Below are 20,039 nucleotides of genomic sequence, written 5' to 3'. Positions count from 1 at the left end.
GTAAGGGAATTATACGGATTCAGACAGGTTGGATTCGGTCAAAAATCCGGTAAACGGTTCGTTGTTCGGACAGTAGTTCGTAACGGCATACGTACGTGCATATTCGTTTTATAAATGTGAGTTCGACACTTAAAATTCGTCTTACATATATGATAAATTGATAAGTGTCATGACCTTATTACGAGACTAATTTTATTTGTATATGATTTATAGATGGAAAAAATATTTTAGCGTGATTATTTATCAAGAAGTAAACAATTTAATCGCTTAAATGTATTATTAAATGTATTTATATATTTTCAAACAAAAATCAACACATAAAATATTGGTTAAGCAACTACCAATAAAAAAGTTTAACTGAATAATTGTATTTAAATATAAAGTATATACAAAATCAAACAAAAACCAAACAACAGAACTCTGGTCAGAGAGTTACTTACGAGAGTTCTAGTTCGGAAATATTATTCGGATTCCGTCAGTTCGGGTACGTTCGTGAATCATTCGTGAGGTCCATATAATCCGCGAACTAGATTCGGAGTTCAAATAGTTCGGAAATATCATTCTGATTCGGTCAGTTCGGATACGTTCGCAAATCATTCGGGAACGATTCGGAGAATTACTAAATAGGGTTGGGAGTATTCCTTTGACGAGGTTATTTTATTTATCGATAAATAAATATTTACTATTTTTCAATCTAATTAACTGATGTTATTAATTGTTAAATTTTCTCTATAGAGTACATCTTAGGGACCACAAAAGATATTCTTGTATGGAGGTTATTCTTATATAGTTACTAGGTATCACCCTGGCCTTTTTCGACCTTTTTGCTTGTCGTATCGTGGTTTGGTCATGTCCACTCATAATATTTCAGTCAGCCTGTAAGTTAGCTGAGAATTACGCCACCAATGTTTAATTAGACGGGTCATAATATCGTGGTTCATTAGTCGGATTATAGTAGCATGTTTAGTTAGTCGGGTCAATATTTAATTAGACGGATAATAAATATCGTATTTAGTCAATCAAATCATAGTAGCCGGGTCTACGGCCCCGGGCATTAGGGACGACCATAATATTTAGTTAGTTGGATGATAGTAACATATTTAATTAATCGGGTAAATAATCAATTAGCCGGGACATAATATCGTGTTTAGTCAGTCTGGTCATAATAGTCGGGGTCTACGACCTCGACCGTTAGGGTCCACCGTTAGGGACGACCGTAATATTTAGTTAGTTGGATGATAGCGGCATATTTAATTAGTGGGATCAATGTTTAATTAGTCGGGACACAATATTGTGTTTAGTCAATCTGGTCATAAGACCCCGACCACTAGGGACGACCATAATATTTAATTAGTTGGATCACAGTGCCATATTTAATTAGTGGGAATAATGTTCAATTAGTCGGGACATAATATCGTGTTTAATCAGTCGGATCATAGTAGAGCCCGGCCGTTAGGGACGAACATAATATTTAGTTAGAAAGGGTATATATAGTTCCCATATGAAAACTTTTGAATCAGGAAACCGAGTCACATAAGGAAATTGATAATTTCCAAACTTAGTTGTCGGGAAAGAGTTTCAAACTTTGTTGTCGGAACAGCATAGCCAAGGGCATAGTTTCCGGCCTTGGTTCTAAGATTTCAATAACTATCGGTCTCGACAGTTGAGAATGACGATGGTGTTAACATTTCTTATAATGGTATATTATTCATCATGCAACCGTAGTCACTGCTCTTGTGACCATACAATTCTCTAGAGCTTGTAGAGTTACCCTCTCATATTGTGCCCATTATTAGACAATACCACCCGTACCACTCAATCTTTCAAGCTACATAATAACCTACTAAACTGCTCCGTATCAGCGCCTTTGTAAATTGTAACCATTCCAAAGTTCGTAGTGGTCTCACTTCATAGTTTGTACGAATCTTTCTGTGGTAATATTTGAATCGAATTCGGTAAGAACTCATGCAGTCTAAATCACGAATTCGAATTCGATAGTTTCCATAAAGAATTTCCATTGGAGTTACCATCAAGGGTTCGTATAAGATTGCAGAATTCAATAGTGATAGTGGTCGAATTACCTAGCTTAGGAAACTGTTTTTATTAGGATAGTTTAGTCCCATTGAAACAGGAATCATTAGCCGTGTTAATAAGAAACTCGGTAACTAATGCACAACTATGTTTATGTCTGTTCAGGTCGGGCCAGGGATAATCTCTGTCTTTCCTATATCTTGAGAGATAATATTAACGTTCGAATCTGTCCCAAAGTCTTCTTAATAAATACTTTGTGAATGCAATGACGTTTTTGTGCATCAACTTTTGATCGTATAGTCTCCTGATAAGAGGCACTGAAATAACAAACATGTCAGATTTGAGGAGACTCTAGAGGCATCGAGAGGATTCTCTTCGTCTTCTTTAGTGGTGCATTTTGAGCTTTTCAATTGTAAGTTTTTGAGAAAAAAAATACCTCATCTAATGTAGCGCATGAAATAGATCGAGATGTACTTGGTTATGGATGTGATGTCACTGGTCGAGGAATCATTAGAGGCATCCAGAGTGTTAGAACGTTTTTCCTTATCTTCTCATCACCATTCATCCATCCTTCAACAGTCCAGTTTTAGCTCCAACTCCATCTGCTCATCATCACCATCCTCACCATCTTCAACAGTCCTCGGCTCCAAACGTGTTGTATGCGTTTATAGTTCATCTTCATTGATCACCAATCCTCCATCGATGACCATCATAATATCTGCCAGCCAAGCTCAATCACCGTGCAATCATTAAACTCTAGCAGCATCAAAACAAGGGTTATAAACAGATGTACCCCTGTTTTTATACCCGACTTAATAATGTATCCCCGCTTTTTTCCCATTTACAAATATACTCCTGTTGGATGTTTTCCATCCAAAATCGTGAGAAAAGTCAATTTCTCGGTCAGATTTCCAATTTATCATTGACCGAGACGAGAAGTTTATGCCACGTAATTGTTTTCCGATATGAGAAAATGATGCCACGTATTAAGTCGACGTGTCACATACACGGGACACAATCTGTGTGATGGAAATCTCATAGAAAATCAACGGCTCAGATCGTTTTGTTCCTTTACTTTCTCCGCCAACACGTGTAGGAAAAGTGGACTGATATAGACGGGAAAGGAAGAGAAATCTCGTCATTATCTTCTTCTTCCCTCTTTCTTCCCTCTTCCCCTCTCCGTTTCTCTCTGAAATCGTTTCTCAGAGGAACCCTAAATCAAACCCATCCAAAGGAACCCTAAGATCGTTTCTCTGAAAAGAAGATGGTGAAGTTAAGACGAGGAAAGAAGAAGGAAAAGAAGAAGAAACCAGATATTGAAAGGTTAGTGATTATTGGGTTTTCTGTTTTTTTAGGGTTTCGATTTTATTGATTTTATGGGTTTATTCTTGATGTATGTGTACGAATAAATAATGAGTTTCTCCTTATTTGTTTGATTTCAGTAACAAATAAGTAGGTTTATGTATTTTTGGTTCTAGGGTTTTCTGTTCTTAGGGTTTTGTTTATTTCTGAAGTAATCCATGATAGGGTATAGGATTTCGATTGTAGGGTTAAATTGATGTTAGGGTTAAAATTATTTGTAGGGTTAAATTGATGTTTGGGTTAAATTCATGTTAGGGTTAAGCTTAATTTGCAGGATTCAGAATAAGCTTGAGGATGAATGAATCCATAAACACCCAAATAAGATTAATCAGTTCTGCTGAATATTGTGGAATTTGTTGGGTGTTTGATGGTGGTAAGTAGATGGCAGAGAATAGGATTGCACTAAACTGCAGATTCATTCTGAAAATTCCTTTTACTTCTTTGCAATTGGTTGTTTGATGTGCACCATGAAAATGTGAGTTTTCACAGAAATGGAGACACCATGTACTCCTGTTTTTTTTCCACCATGAGAGTATGTACCCCCAGTGGCTAGATGCGGGGGTTTTGAAAATATTTTCTTGTTTCTATTCAATATGTTTTGGGTTTGTTTCATTTCAAGTTGACTTGAGTGTTGTGCATATGTCTGAACTTCATAATGCAAAAATGCTTTCTGGCATAAGCTGATACTGTCAGATGCATATGTATGGTGTAATAATCAGAGCTGTTTAGATGAACTTGATTGATTGTTGCACTTGATTAGTATGTGTTTCTTTATTAGTATGTTTGAACTAAAGGTGAACTTGATTGATTGTTGAAATGACATATTGCATTCCCTCTGTCTTTGTATGTGTTTTTTTATTAGTATGTTTGAACTAATTCTATGTCTGTCCATTTGGTGTAGACATGAAGTTGAGGTTGAAGTCAAGTATCCTGAGAGAGAGACATAAAGGTGAAGGTCATCAATACTGTGATGAGTTTTGAATTCAAAGGCTTGGCTAGAGCAGATATGAGTCTTGTTCAATTGAAGGAGCAGATATGAGTCTTGTGCTGGAGGACCAGTTGGAGGAAATCCTAAGGGATTCAAGCCTAGAACATGTGTTGATGGCACAAAGAAGACAGTAGTTGAAGCTCCACCAAAGACAAAGTACAAAGCTAGATCTCAACCAACAACAACATATTCTGCAAAATCCACAGGTTTCAATAGAAAGGCAGGTGATGTATCTTGTTCTCAACCAGCTTTCAGTCAGCACAACAACCATGCAGGATCTGTGGGCAACAAGTTACCTTTATAGCTCCAGACCCAGAAGGAAGGAAGAAAGCAAAGAATTATATGAAGCTTTAGATGTGTCTTTTCTCTTTTATGTTTATGTGTTTATGATGTAATGTTAAGACAAGACAATGCAGAGAATTTAGTCTTTATTAATCTATTGCAGTTACATTTGCAGATTTTTCTTGAATTCCTTACATATTTCATGTACTTTTCCCTTGAGTGTTTCTTTGTTTCTATAACTATTGCATCTGAAGCCCATCTGAATGCTTCACAGTGTTTTAGATCTTAATAGAGCCCTCACACCATTACAAGGTACATGTTTGCACCTTGAATAAACCCAAGGACAACCTTTGGTTTCATGATCATCTTCAATGTCACACATGAAACACATGATTTTGCTGCTGATTTCACCCGTTTTAGATCTGAAACAGTCACCAAAAAGTAGAGAAAGTAGAGATATATAGGAGAGAAAGATGGTTAGTGTCTAGTAAGAGAAGATGTATATATATAGAAGAGAAATTTTTTTTGACCGTTTAAATGTGGGACCAGCCACGTGTATACAACTTACGTGGAAGAATAGACGAGTTGGACAGTGTACACAGCTTACTTGACTTGACAAGTGAGTTAGATGATTTAACTGCTGACATGGAGGTTAACTTTCCGTTAGCCGTTTTTTCAAAAAAACGGTCAAAACAGGAGTACATTTGTAAATGTGAGAAAAACGGGGGTACATCTGTATTCGCCCAAAAAAACAGGGGTACATCTGTATTTCACCCTCAAAACAATCCCCAGAAACAGATTTATATCATAAACTGATGAATTGCACAAACATTCTACGAAACTTAATCACTGATGAAGGTTTCTTATATAGCCGATTATAAAGATGTTTCTTTGGTTATAAAGATTCAGAAAAACTTTGATCAGACAGCTATGTTTGTGTTGGAAACATGGCTGAGGCTTCATATATAGACATGTACAAAGTCACCAGATTTTACTCGGATTAGGAAAATTAGGAAATCAAGTTAACTTGGGTATGTGTTTTAAACCGGGAATGCAGTTAGGGTGAAATACGGTAAGAACAGAAAACGGATGACATCAGTGTTTGACATGAAACCCAACGATCCAACGGATGACCATATACTTTTATGTAAAAGTATTTAACAGGATAACAGGAAACATAAAAGTATTTCGTCACCTTGACCGCCGGATGACGAAATCGATGGTCGGATTTAACAGGCTACACACACAACACTTCTTTTTATAATATATAGATATCTTATATGCATTGGAAACACAAAAATATATGTAAAAAAATATAAACTCAATACAAGAAGCTTTGATGCATGACAAGACCTATGGCATTTATATTATAATGTCAATTATTCTTAAACCCCTTCCACAAAAGCGTGAACGACAGGAAAACGGAAAAGATGACAGGCTGTTATGAAAAGAGGATCTTCTTACTACGTTCTTGTTTTGGAAATTACAGTTCTCCTTGATATCCTAAAATTTTAAGTATGAAATTAAAAGGGAACCTGTTAAAGTCTGTCAACCAAAACCAATTGGAATGAGTGGAGCTACGCTACTATATTAATATATTATAAGTTCATTATGCGGAATATTTTAAGTTTATTAAGCGGAAACTAGTGATGTGGGATTATTGTCCTTTCACACCCTCCCTCACGTGTAAAGCCAGTCATTCGACCTAAAATGATGTGGGACTATTGTCTTTCACACCCTCTTTCACGTGTAAGGCCAGTCATTCGGCCTAACACGTGGGTCATGGGTGTGCAGGTGACATTCGGTCACGGTCCACACCACGTACACGTCATACGAGTGACCAGTCACGAGTGCACATGTAAACAGTCAGTCTGATACCATATTTTATTTTAAGTTCGTTATGCGGCAACTAGTGATGTGGGACTCACAAAACCCACTGTTTTTAATTATTTATGGGTGTTTGATACTATAAATTATCTTATTGATGGGTATAAGTGGTTATTTATTTATTTTTGGTTTTGGGGTAAAAAAAAATACCCCATAATATATTCTTCTATAAAAATAAATACCCCATGTAAAAAGTAAATATCCCTTTTTTTTTATAGGCTTGCCTCCAACAAGAAGCTAAGGCAGATTATTTACTAACAAGTAACAAGTATTGGACCCCAACATGATAAAAAAGTACCATGTTTCGCCAAATTATCTGCAACATTGTTGGCCTCTCTATTTCTTTGAACATACTTCACTTTGCATAATAACCTTTTGAGACTTCCAATTTATTTGATGCGCCCACTAGTGTCCCATTGTGGTTGGACTCTATTATTGCACAACTGAATAGCATAGTAGGAATATCTTTCCACTTCTGGTATGTAATAATACCGTTATTTATTCTATTGGCGCAATTTGCGCTTCACCATTTTTATCAAGTTTGTGCGTGGAAACTTCGTTTTTCACCTTTTTTCCAGGTGAAGGATTGTATTTCCACCTTAATTTGATCATTATTAAGAATCTTCTGAACAAACATGGACGTAGGTATGCACACACAGTCTTCCCCTGGCTGAAGCCAGGTGTCAATCAAACAATTTCTTTTGGAAGGTAGTAAATGATAGCATAAGTGTGTGGAAACTTCTTTTTTAACCTATATTCCAGGTGAAGGATTGTATTTCCACCTTCATTCGATCACTTTTAAGAATCTTCGGAACAAACAGGGGAATAAGATGCACACAAAGTCTTCAGCCAGGTGTCAATCAAACAATTTGTTTTGGAAGGTAGTAAATGATAAATTAATTTAGTGATAACCAAGTACACGTAGTGCCAAGCCAGCCGAAGCTTCTAGGTGTACACCACCATCATACACCAACATTTTACACCCCTATGTGTCATCTATATTCACCATAAATTTCATCTCCACTCTACCCCACTAGAGAAAACAGGGGGCCCGCTTTGAAAGAGAGCCAATAAAAACTTGACACATAGTGGTGTAAAATTTTGGTGTAAGTATATCTAGCATTTTCGCAAGCCAGGCCTTTGATTCTCTCTGTAATCTAAAAGTTCGTAAAATCCAAGACCTAGTAGTTATTAGCCATGTCCCAGAACCAAATACTACCACCATCTACTGAGGTTGACATCTCAGGGGCCCCACTCACTCTGAAACTGGTCAAAAAGAGAGGGAGAAAAGCAAATGTCTTTTCTGATGATCATAGGGGTCAGCCTACTACCTCGAAATCAAGTATTATTCCTTGAAGGGTTTTGTCGTGTCATCTAGATAGAAGAGAGCCTAGTATAGACCAGGGGGAACTGGCGAGCAGACATCAATCTATGGGTCCAAATCCTTACCGTGTCATGATGGATTTCTCACAACACATTGGTTGTTCTGGTTGTACAAGATGGTTCTTAACGTAATCAAAGGCAAAATTTACGTTGAGGAAACCCAGAATTTATGGAAATTTCAACTTGAAAAATTCATGTATCGAAAAGGAATTGATTTATTTTATAATTTATTTGTATGACATCACAGAGGCCCCGCTCGTTGTGAAGCTACTTCCTAGGAAGCAGAGCTCATTTCCAGGCTCGGCGTAGGGCAGGGCAAGGACTAGCTAAAATTGAAAAAAAATGAGTAATAAAAGAAAATGTATTTTCTGATGATTATAAGGGGCAGACTATGACCTAGAAATATAATAAGTACTATGATTGGAACTTGGAAAGGTCCCGTCGTGTCATCTACAGAGAAGACACCCTAGCATAGAGTCTATGGACCCGGGGAAGGTGGACATTAATCTATGGAGCCAAATCCTTTGGATTACTTACCGTATCATGATAGATTTCTAACCTCTTCTATGGGTCCAACTCCTTACCGTATCATGATGTATTTCTCACTTCACATTGGTTGTTTTGGTTGTACATGATGCACCTTAAATTAACCCAAAGTCATGTAACGTAATTAAAGGCACCAAAATTGAAGGAAATTTCAACTTAGGGTAATTGAGTGTTGGTTTACCAAGATATATTTGTGTTTTTCATGTTTTACTGAGGTTTTCGTTCATGTTAGGGGTTGTTCAAAAACATTTTCGTAAAAACCCAAGGTGACCAAACTTGTGGTACAAAAACCCCATTCAAATGTTAGGATCCATTAAAACTCCATCTTATACAAAATTGATACAAAAACCCCAAATTTTTAAAAATTGATAAAAAAACTCCAAATTTTAAAATTGGTTTCAACAAATTTTATGATGAAACCAAAATTTTATGGGGTTTTTGTGTTACTTTTGTTTTTGGGGTTTTTGTGTTACTTTTGTTTTGATGGGTTTTTTTGTGGATGGATAGTGACACCTTTGGTGTTATAACTCGCGGACCGTTTATTTTATTTTAAAACTCTAATACAACTATAAATACATTAAACATAAACTTTACTTATTTCTACATTTTATAATCTTGTGAACTCCCAAGAGCATTAATATTGAGATGTTCTACTGTATAATCCTTAAATACTCGGAAATGATGGAGGGTTGGCAATGCGTCAGAGGTCCTCTCGAGTATCACTAGACCCGGACCCTACTTATAAAAGTCGAATCTGGTTCCTAAATTTGTGGACCCAGAACAGGACCCGTTAAAAGTCCTGGGTACCCGTTGGGTATTAAGACATTAAAAAAAGAAATTAAAAAACTTAATATTTTTCTTTTTTTGTGGTGAATGTAAATTATTTTTGTAAAAATATATTATTACTTTGTTATTAATGTACTAAAATCTTTGGCTTGAATGTAAATTATTTTTATTAAAAAGTATTATTATTTCTTTATTAATGTACTAAAATCTAAATAAAGATTAAATGTATGAAAATGTAAAATGGAAGAAGAAAAAAAAAAGCCAAATCAAAAATCATTACAAAGACACATTCTCTTGCTTGTACGCTGGATAACCAATCAATTACTGGGGCCGCTCCTATATTTTCATATTGGATGGTCAGATTTAAGTGAATGTTCTTCATTTCACATCAGTGTATCCAGTGCAAACCATGTTTTCCACCGTTCTATTATACTTAGTATAAAGTTCATTAAGAGAGAAAATTTATTTCTCATTACGTTTTGAGCGAAATCGTTGTGTTCTAATTTTTTTAGGGAATGATTTATTTTTCATAAACATGCATAGTGTAAAATACAACTTTCACCAATAGAATCACACAGTAAAATTGAAAGGATGCTCAAATATCTGTTGGTTAAATCCCAAAAGTGGGAATGTTGTAAATACCCTCCATTTTTGTTGACCCTCCATTTTTGGGGAGGTTATTCATTTACCGAACACGAACATTCGTTTACTGAGATTGGACCAAGGTTTGAAACACATATCATGGCTCAGGTCACGGTCACTGGGCGTGACCGTTATAACGCGTTTTAACGCAAAAATTCTTCACGTACCGCCCCTATAGACAATGTTAAAACAACTCCTCACATTTCTCTCACACGCGATATGTGTAGAACCATTCGTTTTGATGGGTGTGAGCACATTTCGGACAAAAAACACATTATTTAGGGAAAAAGCGTGTTGTTATACGTTATTGTAAAATAATGGGCGTTAAAACGGTTAAATAGAAAATAAAAACGAATTATGGTTTTAAATTCCTATATAACAGTTACAACGTGCGTGAAAACAGTTATAACGTATCTAATATGTTATAACGTTTTCTATACATCATTATTTTTAATTATATTATTTTTAAAATATTAATTGTAACTTTATAATCTTTAATTTAAAATATATAGAATTGTAGAAAATATTTTTACATTTTTTTCCTTAAAAAACAGTTATAACTGATTCTTTCTGGACTGCAAAAAAAAAAAACAAAGCAAAAACCGTTGTCTCCCATCAAAAATGGGTCCCACTGATGTTCGATAACATGGGCCTCTTATGGGCCCACCATAACAAAAACTGTGATTTAACTGTTATCAAGTGGTTTTTTTAACGGTCCTTAGAGAATTTTTGGTTTTTTTTAGTATGCTCGGTCAGCTAATCAGACGGCCAAGATCAACTTCTGGTCAAAATTAACTCCTCCTTGCATTGTTTTGATCAAGATCTGTTCACAAACGCTGGTTATAAATACTAGTTAAAAAATCTTGTCAGTACTTCTCCTCCTGGCTTCGTTCTCTGTTTTCTCTCTGCCTAACCAAACTTTCTTCTATGATCTTTATTTCTTGCTCGATTTGGTCCCTCTAGGATCAAATCAAGCAAGTTTAATCTGACCTAATGTTAACTGTTGGCTTTAATTAGAAGTTCTTTGTTACTTTGTAAGGCTTTTATTTTTTCGCTTTTGTGTGGTTCGGTTGGTGGTTGCTAGCTTCCTTCATGTTATCGAGGTGTTCTATGGTGCCTTTCTTTTTTGCTGTTTTCATGGTGTCTATAATATTCAATGAATTCCGACGGTACTGGTTTATTTTTTGGTAGTTTGAATCTGGTTGTGGCAATGTTATTAGCGGTCGGATGGTGATGATTTTCTTTCGTATTTTGTAGCATTGATCTGCTGTTGTTTTTTATTTTTTGGATTATTGCTGCTGCTGCTGCTTTTTCTGAAATATATTGTTGGATGTAGCAAAAAAAATGATGGAAAGTAATTGTTCTCGACTACTCGGGATAAAAAGATATCAAAAGCAAGAAAAAACCTTCGTTACTTGTTAAGAGAGATGGTACATCTCCTCGTCTCTTGTTGGTGTTAATTTCATGTGTGAATATCCCAACTTATGTACTGTTCCTCGAAACTGCGTTTCTGTAGTGAATTTTATCCTCTGAGACGATGTAGCATCTCGGGTTTCATTAAGGTTAATGGGTAGCGGATGGTTATTGTGGGTAGTGGATCGGGTCAAGCCTCTCTGGTTCTTTTGCATATTCTTTAGGTAGATTTTCTTTTTCTTTTTTGGTACTAGTGTTTTTTGCTTTTTAATGTTAACCAGCTCTTCGAGCGTTACAATATAAATGAAACTTTTGTTCAAAATAAGTTGTAAATAATGATTATTGTACTCTATTTTAACTTTTAACTTCTTTCTAAATACAAAGTCAACAACGGAAATTTTATGATATTGATATTTTGTTGTGCAATAGAACATAGAACACACACTTCGAATCTTGAATAATTGAATCTAGTGTATGTACGTACGTATTAATGTATTATTGTATACTGTATAATTTTTGTCTTCTTATAAGTGGTGTTATTATATTTCAATGGAACAACACTCTTTGTAAACCGGCCAAGAAAACCATCCCAAAACCCTCTTACAGATTTCGGTTGCACTTCTTCGGTGTTAATCATTTTAGGCGACAAAATAATCTTCACTCCAAATGTTTTACTAGTGGGTCCATTAGAGTTTACGAGGGTGTTGCACCCCTTCATAGATATATCTACTCCTAAAAGAAGAAATATGGAAATGAAAACCTCCTCTCAAAAAGTCAAAAAGATGAAAACATTTATCAACAATTGTAGTTTTTGCTAAAAGGAATCTTTAGTTACATAAACATTTATCATCAAAAGCAAAACATTTATCAACAATTCCATTGTTTACTAGACACAATAAACGAGACAATAAACCTCTTCCACAGACGCGTGAACGACAGAAAAAAGGAGAAGATGACCGAAGTTGTTATGAAAAGAGGATCTTCTTAATGGAAGATTCTAGGGAGATCCCGGGTTTATACCCCACTTTTATACACTCCTATGTGTCATTTAAATCCACCATTGATTGCTTTCCACCCTACCCCACCAGAGAAAATAGGTGGGCCTGTTTCAAGTAATGAGCCAATAGAGTTTTGACACGTAAGCGGTGTAAAAACTTGGGGTATAACATGCTACACACACATCACTTCTTTTTATAATATAGATATCTTATATGCACTGGAAACACAAAAATGTATCTAGAAAAATATAAACTCAATATAAGAAGCTTTGATGCATGACAAGACATACGACATTTATATTATATTGTCAATTATTCTTAAACACCTTCTATTGTTTAAGAACTCTATTGTTTACTAGACACAATAACCGAGACAATAAACCCCTTCCATAAAGGCGTGAACTACATAAAAACGGAGAAGATGATAGGCTGTTATGAAAAGAGGATCTTCTTAATACGTTCTTGTTTTGGAAATTACAATTCTCCTTGATATCCTAAAATTCTATGAAATTAAACGGGAACCTGTTAAAGTCAGTCAACCCAAAACCAATTGGGAGTGGAGCTGCGCCTACCATATTAGTATATTTTAAGTTCATTATGCGTTGTTTTGGAAATTACAGTTCTCCTTGATATCCTAAAATTCTATGGAATTAAAAGGGAACCTGTTAAAGTCAGTCAGCCCAAAACCAATTGGGAATGAGTGGAGCTATGACGAATACTTTAAGTTTATTATGCGGAAACTAGTGATGTGGGACTATTGTCCTTTCACACCCTCCCTCACGTGTAAAGTCGGTCGACCTAACACGTGGGTCATGGGTGTGCACGTGACATGTCACGGTCCACACCATGTACATGTCATACGAGTGACCAGTAATTCGGTCACGAGTGCACATGTGAACAGTCAGTCTGATACCATATTTTATTTTAAGTTCGTTACGCGGAAACTAGTGATATGGGACTCACAAAACCCACTGTTTTTAATTATCTATGGGTGTTTGATACTATAAATTATCTTATTGATGGGTATAAGGGGTTATTTATTTATTTTTGGTTTTGGGGTAAAAAAGAATACCCCATAATATATTCTTGTATAAAAATTAATACCCCATATAAAAAAATAAATATCCTTTTTTTTTTATAGGCTTGCCTCCAACAAGAGGCTAAGGCATTATTTACTAACAAGTGACAAGTATTGGACTCCAACAGGGTAAAAAAGTACCATGTTTCACCAACTTATCTGCAACATTGTTGGCCTCTCTATTTCTTTGAACATACTTCACTTTGCAGAATAACCTTTTGAGATCTCCAATTTCTTTGATGCGGCCACTAGTGTCCCATTGTGGTTGGACTCCATTGTTGCACAACTGAATAGCATAGTAGGAATATCTTTCCACTTCCGGTATGTAATAATACCGTTATTTATTCTATTGGCGCAATTTGTGCTTCACCATTTTTATCAAGTTTGTGTGTGGAAACTTCGTTTTTCACCTATTTTTTCAGGTGAAGGATTGTATTTCCACCTTCATTTGATCATTATTAAGAATCTTCGGAACAAACAGGGGCGTAGGTATGCACACACAGTCTTCCCCTGGCTGAATCCAGGTGTCAATCAAACAAATGTTTTTGGAAGGTAGTAAATGATAGCATAAGTGTGTGGAAACTTCTTTTTTCACATATATATTCCGGGTGAAGGATTGTATTTTCACCTTCATTCGATCATTTTTGAGAATCTTCGGAACAAACAGGGGCGTAGTAACTAGTAATGCACACACAGTCTTCCCCTGGCTGAAGCCAAGTGTCAATCAAGCAATTTTTTTTGGAAGGTAGTAAATGATAGATTAATTTAGTGATAAACAAGTACACGTATTGCAAACTTCCAAGCCAGGCCTTTGATATTCTCTCTAATCTAAAAGTCCGTCAAATCCTAGACCTAGTAGTTATTAGCCGTGTCCCAGAACCAAATACTACCACCATCTACTGAGGTTGACATTTCATGGGCCCCACTCACTCTGAAGCTGGTCAAAAAGAGAAGGAGAAAAGCAAATGTCTTTTATGATGATCATAGGGAGAAGACTACTACCACGAAATATAATAAGTAAGTACTATGCTTGGAACTTTGAAGGGTCCAGTCGTGTCATCTAGAGAGAAGACACCCTAGCATCGAGTCTATGGACCTGGGTAAGGCGGACATCAATCTATGGAGCCAAATTCTTTGGATTACTTACCGCGTCATGATGGATTTCTAATCTCTTCTATGGGTCCAAATCCTTACCATATCATGATGTATTTTTCACTTCAATTGTTTTTTCTGGTTGTACATGATGCACCTTAAATTGGCCCAAAGTCATGTAACGTAATTAAAGGCAGAATCTATTTGAGGAAACCCAAAACTTAAGGAAATTTCAACTTAGGGTAATTGAGTGTTGGTTTACCAAGATCTATTTGTGTTGTTCATGTTTTAATGAGGTTATCGTTCATGTTAGGGGTTGTTCAAAAAAAATTTCATAAAAACCCAACGTGACCAAACTTGTGGTACAAAAACCCCATTCAAATGTTAGGATCCATTAAAACTCCACCTTATACAAAATTGATATAAAAACTCCAAATTTTTAAAAATTGATACAAAACCCCAAATTTCAAAATTGGTTTTAACAAATTTTATGATGAAACCAAAATTCTTTCTGGTTTTTGTGTTACTTTTGTTTTTTGGGATTTTTGTGTTAATTTTGTTTTGATGGTTTTTTTTGGATGGATAGTGACACCTTTGGTGTTATAACTCAGGGACCGTTTATTTTATTTTAAAACTCTAATACAACTATAAATACATTAAACATAAACTTCACTTAAAATTTTCTACATTTTATAATCTTGCAAACTACCAAGAGCATTAATATTGAGAGGTTCTACTGTATAATCCTTAAATACTCGGAAATGATGGAAGGTTGGCAATGCGTCCGGGGTCCTCTCAAGTATCACTAGACCCGGACCCTACTTATAAAAGTCGAATCTGGTTCCTAAATTTGTAGATCCAGAACAGGACCCCTTAAAAGTCCTGGATACCTGTTGGGTATTAAGACAGTAAAAAAAGAAATTAAAAAACTTAATATCTTTCTCTTTTTGGGATGAATGTAAATTTTTTTGTAAAAAAATATTATTATTTCGTTGTTAATGTACTAAAGTCTTTGGCGTGAATGTAAATTATTTTTATTAAAATGTATTATTATTTCGTTATTAATCTACTAAAATCTAAATAAAGATTAAATGTATGAAAATGAAAAATGTAAGAAGAAAAATACCAAAGCCAAATCTAAAATGAATCCAAAGACGCATTTTCTTGCTTGTAGGCTAGATAACCGACAAATTACCGGCTCCACTCCTATATCTTCATATTGGACGGTCAGATTTGAGTGAATGTTCTTCATTTTCACTTCAGTGTATCCAGTGCAAACCACGTTTTTCACCGTTCTATTATAATTAGTGCAAAGTATTTTGAGAGAGAGAATTTATTTCTCATATGTGTTTTGAGCGAAATCGTTGTGTTTTAATTTTTCGAGGGAAGGATTTATTTTTCATAAATATGCATAGTGTAAAAGACAACTTTCACCAATAGAATCACACAGTAAAATTGAAAGGATGCTCTCTAATATCTGTTGGTTAAATCCCAAAAGTGGGAATGTTGTAAATACCCTCCATTTTTGTTGACCTTATACAAATACACCATAGGGGTAAAAAATATTTTTTGTGGAGTCAACTTGAGAAAGTTGCTTCCGAAAATTGGAAGCAACTTGTGCTAGTTGCATCCACTTCTGAAAGCAACTTGTGCTAGTAGCTTCCACTTTTCAGAATGTGTGGGTATTTATAAAAATTGAATAAAGATATAATTTAACAGACGAATTTTGATGGTATTTAAATAAAACCAATGAGGTCAGAAATCTTTGCGATTAACCGTGAGACAAAAGAATAAAACGTACTTTAAGAATCAGTAAGCATTAGGGATTTGTCTAGGCCTTTAAGTCGTTAGATTTAATAATAAGACAAATGATATCCTGCTCCGTTTGGGGGAAGCTATCCCGGTCAAGCGGCTTTTTTAGCGTTAGATTGTCAATACAAATAGGACCATAAATTTTCCTAGTTGGTTGTTTCCGATATTTGTTAATCTCAAAGATTTCTGACCTCATTGCGGAATAAGGTTAAGTAGGAAGATGTCGTGTTTTCCTCGTTGGATGTTTTTTTTATTAGTTCACCAAAGAATGACAAATATGCAACTTTTTTCTTTAAAATACAATTATTCGACAATATTTATGATGATAATGGAAGAATGACATTAATGAAACTAAATCGTATAGAACAGAGATTTTTCTTTTAAATACAATTATTCGACAATATTTATGATGATAATGGAAGAATGACAATAATGAAACTAAACCATATAAAACAGAGATTTAGTTATGATAATTGAACTTAAATCAGCATGAACTTTCCCTGGTACAGGGACCGGTTCCATAAGAAACCCTGACTGTACCGGTCCACGTGCAGCCTTACGTACTCTATAGACATATATGTATAAAGAGAAATGATGCATTGGTTTCAGGGTGTAACGACACATTATTCTCTCAACCAAATCCAAATCCAAATCCAAATCCAAAGCCTTTTCCAGTAGCAAGTACCAGGTCGGCCAAATCCAAAGTATAACATAGTTTTTTCGCCGGCTTGTCAAGCCTTGCACAACCCGCATTATTCTCTCAACCGTGGCATAATAATCTGGTGAGGGTACACGTCATCATTATTTTGTAGCCTTCTTCTCCGTGGACTTTTATAAAGCAACAGCTCTGGACAAGACACTTCTTAATGAGGAGGGATCCCTTCACATTTTTATTATCACACTATCTCACTTGTTGGACATCATTTCTGCGAATAAAATTAAACCGTAACGGGTTTGAAGCTAAAATTTTAGGGATATGTTTCTTTTACCAAGTTCTACATTCCTACCAAAAATGAGGAATCTTGATTTAGAGGAGGGGGTGGAGAATTACGTGGGGGAAAAATCAGGTGACTCAGCAAGATTATGAGATAAAATTGAAGCTATTCCATATAATCCAAAACGTTAAAGCGGTAAGTAAAAAAAAAACCTAGTTTAGTTTCGTGAAAACAAAAGAAGAAAACCATACTGTTGAAATACCATTGAAGCTAAGACCTAAAACAAAAAAGAGCACTTACAGTTTCAATTTCAATATTGCATGCTAATCAACGTCTAGTGAATTCTAGAGACGATGTCTCTGGAAATTTCAATATAACAAGAGAGGAGGAGGAGGAAGAGAGCGGGAAATACCGTACCCACACAAATTTCCATAGATTCCTTGTTTTCTCTCAGATTGAATCGAGAATGGAGAAAGAAATCATGACACAAGAAATCGAAGAGAAGATCAATGAAGAAGATGAAGTAGAAGAAACACAACCTCTTCTGAATCCAAACCCTAAGACTGAAAACGAGAGTAGCTGAAGTTGAAATCAACTTATACAGAAAAGGAAGAGGTCCGATTGATAAATTCAAAACTAATTTGGGTGGATGGGATCAAGATCGGTTAGAAGTTGTTTATATTCTTGATAAATATGGTTTCAAATCAATATTTTCTTTTAATACCGGTAAAGGAAGAGGTGTTGCTATTCGATTTAATGCTAAGAACGGTAGATCTTTGCTTCCTTATAGAGATGGATCTGTCGTTTTTATTGATGGTGAACCAAAGGATTCCCTGATTAAGCCTATATCAAAGATATTGTTTGGTCTAGCAATGTCTATCCTTATAATATCATTCGTCCTGAAAGAGAGACCTTCCTGTTCGAGAAATTGAACGCTTATGGTGGCAATTTTTTTCCATGGGCAATTGCTTGTGCTGTTATAGTTTTCACTCGGATGAGAAAGAGAACAAGATATTTTCTGGAAAAATTTGGTTTCTGAAAGTAAATTCAGTAAACCTCAGAGTTGTGATATCATATCAACACTTTCCTTTTAGAATCTTTGTATCTCATTGATATCGGTTAGAAAGTTGAATATTCATTCAAATGACTTGTTCTCATGTTTATTGGAACTAAAAACTCGAAGCATATTGAATGACCTTACAGATTAATGGAATAGCAGTACATTGTTGTGTAAAAATAAACAAAAAAAAACACAAATTTCCAGTTCTAATACTTTGTGTCATAATTCTGCCTGAGGTCATCCCCTAGCGTAGTGACACGGTTGGTTTTGAAAAAATCCCCCCCCTCGTAATTCGTTCCCCCTAAATCAGGATTCAAAATGAGCGTATTCCGATATATATAACACCACCATCTACTATTTTGAAAATGAGCCGTCGAAAATCAATTGATTTCTGGCCGTTGAAATTAAGACCGGTAGATTGTGAGGTTGTATATTTCGGAATGTACTCATTTTAGGTAGGCATGTAAAACTTGATAAGAAGAACATATACACAAAATATTAGCTTCAAATCCGTTACGGTTTATTTTTATTCTTAAAAATGACGCCCAACGTGTTACATAGTGTGATAATAAAAGTGTGAAGGGATCCTTCCTCCTTCTTAATTGGTACATATACTTAAGTGAGTGCATGAGTGGCATTACCCCTAAAGGGTTCAAGGATGTTGGATCGAGATAGCTTCCCGCAAAACGGTGCGGGAGTAATACTCGAGTGAGGCGGTCTCTATCTTTATTTTTTATGGAAAAATCTAGAACTGGAACAAATGTTATTGTCCAGATATGGGACAATAAACTTGTCCATATGGGACATTAAACCTAGATCCTTGATCACTACCCTATCCAGCCCGCTAATAATCCCTATGCTAGAATCAATTCCCTCTTAGCCATTAAGATCGTGCCACCACATGTCCCAGATTTGAACAAAGACTGTTGTTCGGGTTGTAGGAGGGCCAATTTTTTTTTATATATATATAATTTGAGATTTATAGATCAACCACATTTTTCTTCTTCTCACTTTTTAGCGTTCAAAGTTCAACCTCATTTTTTAGCTCTTCCGTAGCTTTAGGGGTTTAATCATGTATGAGATAACTGTTCCAGTTCCGTGTCCTTCACATGCTGTCTTTGATTTATATGATCTTCCCACCAGTGTTGGTTTGAAAGTTCGCTGGCCTTCACCATACACTATTAATGTGTGTGAAGTTTCAGATTTAATGGGGGATGAACTCTTAATTCCTTAGTCACATCTTCAGTGTGGCTTTATTTTTCCTATCCCCTCATTAGTTCGAGAATTTCTCGTTTATTGCAACCTTTCTCCTGCTGAATTGGAATCTAAATTTTTCGACTATATGCAAAAAAAATTGTTCCAAAATCGTAGTCTTCCAGAAAACGAAAGAATTACTGTTGCGAAGCTTTCTGCGAGCTATGATTTTCGAACTATCCCTGGTTCTTATTTAAAGAACATCTTTTGCAGGAGTCCAGAGTTATCTCTTGGTTTCGAGCATAACGATTCAATTATGTTTAAAGGATTAGATGGCACCAAGTTTAATGATAAGTGCCCATTAATTTTTTATGGAAATTGGCAGAGTGATAGTCAGATGTCTTACTCCCTAAAGCTGAAAGCTTTTCCCTTTCTGTGTAAGTTTGATGAACAATTATTCGTTTATTACTAAAAAAAAAAAAGAAACAATTATTTTTTCATACTTTTTGTTTTCATTTAAACATACACTTAGAAAAAATTTGTTAGTGCT

At 35.4% G+C, this 20,039-nt stretch overlaps 1 pseudogene; it reads left to right on the top strand.

Annotated features, from left to right (window-relative positions):
• The first annotated feature begins 3,295 nt into the window (after positions 1-3,295).
• Positions 3,296-18,409, top strand: LOC113324876 (annotated as a pseudogene).
• The last annotated feature ends 1,630 nt before the right edge of the window (positions 18,410-20,039 follow it).

The sequence above is a fragment of the Papaver somniferum genome, chromosome 11 (genome assembly GCF_003573695.1).
Source record: "Papaver somniferum cultivar HN1 chromosome 11, ASM357369v1, whole genome shotgun sequence".
Taxonomy (NCBI): domain Eukaryota; kingdom Viridiplantae; phylum Streptophyta; class Magnoliopsida; order Ranunculales; family Papaveraceae; genus Papaver; species Papaver somniferum.
Note: the sequence above shows the minus strand (reverse complement) of the source record. Positions and strands in the feature narration are given on the sequence as shown.